Here is a 6000-nt window from a genome sequence, read left to right as displayed (position 1 = left end):
GAAATTGACCGGATTTTGTACATGTATTTTAAGTGCTAAAAACCAAAGATTACCATGCACGAATTACCAGCGGTTTTACGGAAATGCATTTCGACTGGAAGAAATTAAAACAAAAAAGATTTACCTGTTCTTGGTGAAATTAAGAACTACGCCACCGAGTCATATCCTATCCTCTTAGTTGTAATGGCGCTGCTCAACTCGCGCATGCGCACTGCTAAATCCTAGCTCGCGGCGCGGTGTGGTGGCGGGATGTCACCACTTTTGTGACGTCAAAATGTTTAGGTTTTTTATCCAATGGCATCGCCGTATTTCGGAAAAATAAATATTGATCACATAGTAGTCTTTTTATTTAGATTTGTTCACTTTCCTTGGATAATATATTATAGCTAAATGTTTTATTAGGGTTTCAAAAGTTCCAAACTAGACATTTCGATGCCGTGTTGTAAACAAACTGTTGTCTGGTTGTCTGGTTGTCTGCACATTACTTCATACGGAATTTTTCTGAAAATCTTTTAATTATATTTGTTTACCATAAAGTATTGTAGCCTAAATTATTTTCTGGGGGCGACATTGTCAGGGGGCGACATTGTCAGGGGGCGACTTTGTAACGACCCGGGGCGAGCCGGTTAGGGGCGACTTTGCAGGGGGCGACTTTGATGGCGAGCTTACTAGGTGGCGAGATGACCAGCCTCCGCGTGTAAAACAATAAAATAAGTCAATGAAACAAGTGTGGGCGGATTAAGGGTGGGGGGGCAGAGTACATGTGTCCCAGGGTAAAATTGGTGATACATGAACACATTGTACTCACCCATCACCCGTTTTCATCCTTGGAAAATTATTTATGAGATGAATAATGCACTGGCGCCTTCTATTTACTTAAACAATTCTTTAATTGTTTCTATTGTTTGTTTAAAAGGTCCCAAACTCCACTTCGGGGGTTTGTCAGAAAGTTGTGAATTATTGGAGGACAATAGTATGGCTCTTGCTCTATTATTTCAGACCACTGCCCAATGGACATAGAAGCTGTAAATTACCTTTCATGATTACTCAAATAAGTTTTTTTAGCATGAAAACTTACTTGGTAATGAGTATTCGAGAGCTATATTGATAGTATAAAACATTGTGAGAAATGGCTCCCTCTGAAGTAACGTAATTATTGAGAAAGAAGTAATTCCTCAGATTTAGAATTTGGAATTTGAAGTCTCAAAATCAACCATCTTATAAAGCACACAAAGGTGTGTGACAATGTTTTTTTTTTATTACATTCATATCTCGCAACTTCGACGACCAATTGAGTTCAAATTTTCACGGGTTTGTTATTTTATGCATATGTTTAGATACACCAAGTGGGAAGATTGGTCTTTGACAATTACTAACAGCATCCTGGGGTGGATTTCACAAAGGTAGTCCTAACTTAGGACTAGTCCTAGGCAATGCTAAGAGATAGGACTGGTCCTAAGTTAGGACCATTAGGACCAGTAACTCATCCTAACTTAGGACTGGTCCTATCTCTTAGCATTGCCTAGGACTAGTCCTAAGTTAGGACTACCTTTGTGAAATCCACCCCAGTGTCTTTAAACTTGCTTGGAGAACATTTTAGAGAAGGAACTTATGCTAACACAAACATTTGAAGTTTGAGTTCATAGGCAAGAAGCCTTCCTTAGGCATCTCAAAGCATACAATTCTATGCAACAAGGCGATTTCTTCTTTTATTTTTTTCTTGGATCTTCTATTGCCTTTTTTTAGCCCAACTTTTTCAGTTTTTTTAATTTGATGCATAGCCTATAAAAATATGTTGGGATACACCAAGTGAGGATACAAGTCTTTGACAATTACCAAAAGTACACCCTGCCTTTTAGCAGAAAATACCACTAATTTCTTCGCTAAGCAAAACTTGAGTAATTCTGGCTAGTAAAACTGTTTCTGCTAAGCGATACTTTTCTGTGCTTAGCAAATTTTTGTGCTTACAGCATTTATGAAATTGGGCCCTTAAAAAAACCCAGCTAGGTCATATTTATATGTCTTTAAATGTGTTTATTTTTTGCCCTTTTTGTTTTTTTTTGGGGGGTCACAACAAAATAACAAAATTAATAATAATGATGATCTGGCACACTTCAGACTTTATACTTCTTTGCACTAAGCAGCTGAAATTTAAACATTTTATTTACAATAAATTATATTATATCAATATCTCCAACCAGCTGAGCCATATTTATACATCATAAAGTCAAAGTAAATGAAAGTTGCCGTTAAAATCATATTATGTTTATACAATGCAAATACAAGAACAAAATTTTTAATCATGGTGGTGCAACCAACTTAAGCGAATGCTTTGAGTCAAGCGAATTTGACATCACAGCTGTGTTTTCGCAGCAAATGTTTCGCAAGAGTTCAGAACAACTCAACCTGTTTCGAATTGTTTGTTGCAAATTTGTGAAGACAAAAATTCACATGACATTTCCATTCGCAACAAAGTAATGACCAGGCTTTAGTGCTTATAATTTAGGAGTTGCAACCGAAAATAGAAAGGGGAAATGTGATGTTCCATGCAAAAAAGGGACATTTGATTCTTGGTATATGCAGCACTTCGGTTGTTTATAGTCTCTGCAAATTAATTTCTTTGCGCTATCCATATTGCTCATAAGACCAAAATGAAACTTCACACCGGTTACTTTCTTTCCGAAGTACTTAATTGATTTGCATGCAAAAACCGAAATGTTACACCAAAAAGCGCTTAGTAAACAAGGGATGATTTTGGACACCAAATTCCCTCAAACTATGACAATTATAGACCTTTTCTTTGTTTACCAACCTTGACCATAGGCAGCCTAGAGTTGCACAAAATTGATAACTGGATTGGCACAAAGGTTTCCTTAAAGAAAAAAAACCCACTCACCACCTGCCCCTTGCTACGAATACGCACATACTGTTGCCCACCATGGTTGGCAAAATTTGCAGGTTTGATGTTGCAAAAGAAAGGTCTATAGACAATAATGCACAAGTCCTATTTTTAAAAATATGTCGCAGTGCAACTTTGGAAACTGAGTGTAGATAAAACAAATCAGGCTACAACGATTGACTACATGCAGTAATTTACATTGTAGTATGCCAGGTTTTATAATTTTCCGCACAGGTTGGCATGAATAGACGAATGTCAAAAAAAAACCGACAGTTGTATTAACACAACTGAACAAATGAAACATTTTCTGCCAACTGTCAATTAAATAAAAATAAATATTTGGTGTAGCATTGTTACAAACTGTAGCTAGCGGTCGTAGTTTTGCATTTATGGCTTTCCACAGTTTCCCCAACCTCGTTTGGCAAAAACTTGGGCTGTGACATTGTAATAGAAAAGGTCTCTAAGAACATATTGTTTATGAAGTTAAATGGACTACTTGCGTTAAATGGACTACTTTTAATGATATTCTTGATAAAAATAAGCATTCATTAGGGACCAAAATCAACAAAATCAGGAACATGAGAAAACTTTACAACTTGTGAACACAAACGACCACACCACAAACATTAAACAGCTAAGGCGTTGTTTTTTCCCTCCTGAGGGTGTGTAATACATGTTTGTAGCCTTCACCCATGACCACATCACTGCAAACAACAACTGTTTGCAATTTTTGTTTAAACCAAGGTATGCAAACTTTCAGGTGTGTTTGTTTGTTTGTTTGTAATTGAGCTGGGAGACCCAGCCATACTACTGCTTAAAGTTCAAACTTAACTAGTTAATGGCCTGACGTTTCGACTCTACCACAGTCTTTCTCGAAGGCTAAATAGTTGTACATGTGGCGGATTTAAATTCTGTTGCAAAAACGTTAAAAGTCCCAATTATTGGTTATCGGGAAAAATCGCCAATCATGAATGACTAACCCCCCACCCCCCCCCCCCCCCCCCCGCCCCACCGTAAAACTTTCGAAAAGAGGATTATCATAAATGACAATATTTTTAACTTGAATATAAATACAATTATTATGCAATGTGTCGTGATATACAGAAATTAATATACAAAAGCTATCATACAGATGATAAAAATCATACAGTGACCTCTATATTAAAACTTATTGAAGACGAGAAATACCTAAACCTAACCCATATCTGCCTACTGTGGCAAAACAGCCTAAAGGCCGGTTTATAGTCGGTCGCGAAAAGGTCGCGCGATGGAAATTTTGACGCGCGACACAGTTTACATGTATAGTCATTGCTGAGGCCTCATTGCTGAGCTGAGGCCTGTGCCTTTTTTTGATTGCGCGTCAAGATTTCCATCGCCATCGTGCGACCCTCGTGTGACCATCGCGCGACTATCGCGCGACCGACTATAAACAGGCGTTAAGCCGAACTCCCTAACTCAAAAAGTTACCCTTTGAGAAACCATGTACAGAGATTAAGCTTTCTTGTTACCAAACAAAATAAAAGTGTAAAAAGAGGGAGAGACAGGACATGTTTTATAGTAGGCCTATGCCTTTGAAACTTTAAAAGGAAAATAACGCCCGGACATTATATTATATAAGAAACCAACATTTTTGAGTTGGGCTGTTTTACCATAGAGTGACCAGTCAGGCATTTATGGGTTAAAGTTTCCTGGATAGTTCCTTCACTGAGAGAAAACATAAGACGTTACCCTTGACCAATGTAGAAAAGGATTCCAGTAATCGACCACTTAGGGTGGTGTCCCTCCTTGGTCTAGTCGTCAAGGCAACGCAGAAGGTCCAGGGTTCCGTTTCCACCCAAAATGATCGGATTGGTTCCAACAAGCCTTGCAAAGCATCGACTATAACTGTGTTGTGTTATCGAAATATATGATACTGTGTAGGGTTCAAAACTAACTTCAAATGTGAGTTACTATATTTGTGAAAAGCTTGTTGTGAGTAATTGATCGGTTGAAAATGCTGCTAAACCCTTTAAGAAGGGAACACATTTGTGGGAGATAGGACAAATGACAGAAATAACAACTGTAGGATTGGTAAGAAATCGCAATTCAAAATTGTGAGAAGAAAAAGAGATTAGTACAAAATATTTTGAAGGCAACACTGTCTTGGGAATTGATGGCAGTTTTTCTAATATCCTTCCATGTTGTCACTGTTAACCATTGGTGGCAGCCTACAGATCTCTCATAATCTTTTTTTTGTATCTTGAAAGGTCTAGGATATGGAATTACACGATAACCACTGGAAAAAGAAAGATTTCGTGCATGAACTCCAGTTCCCTTTGCCTCTCTTTGTATGAGGAAACAAGCGCACAGCACAGATAGTGCATGACTGTGCAAGCTACACAACGAACTGTCCAGGCATTTAAACCCTTTAGAGACTAATCATTTCTGTATAATCATCACAAATGCCCTGACACTGCTAATCTGTTTAATTTTTAGGCTTGGTTATTTCAAGCAAATACCAGAAAATTGTTTAGAAACAGAAATACAAGGTGTTTTTTTTGGTGTACATTCTGTGTTATAATGGGAAACATTTGAAAAGATCAATTTTTCTCCTTTACCTTTGCTTTGACACTATTGCTTCAGCGGAAGTAGGTCAAATGTTGAGGCCGCTATGGGCATTTCAGTACAAGCTGTTTGCTGCCGCTGTGGTCTCTAAAAAGCTTTCATCTCATACCAGGTGTGTATGAAAGCAGGTTTGCAAGACTTCTGTTTGCAAGTTAAACAAAAGTTGTGCACGTATGGACACATCTTCTACATGGACTGATTAAGAGAGTGCTCCAGAATGAACTGAATGACAGTTAATCACTTGACTTTGCACACATCTTCCTTTCTTGAAAGAGATCCTCAATTCTGAAAGAGTCATGTGTTTCTTCCAACATGATCAGAGTAAAAAACAGTACGCCAAGTGCATGATTGTACACGTACATACACAGTATGCGTCCAATACAAATATTCATAATAATTAGAGCAGTATTGTTACCAGATAAAAAATGGCCCTATAAAATGTTTTGAACAAAAACTTCAGCCATTTTCACACTGTATCTCTTATCCTTGTGGGCTAC

Source organism: Asterias rubens, chromosome 10, assembly GCF_902459465.1.
Source record: "Asterias rubens chromosome 10, eAstRub1.3, whole genome shotgun sequence".
Taxonomy (NCBI): Eukaryota; Metazoa; Echinodermata; class Asteroidea; order Forcipulatida; family Asteriidae; genus Asterias; species Asterias rubens.
The sequence above is the reverse complement of the archived record's forward strand: the minus strand, read 5'-3'. Positions refer to the sequence as shown.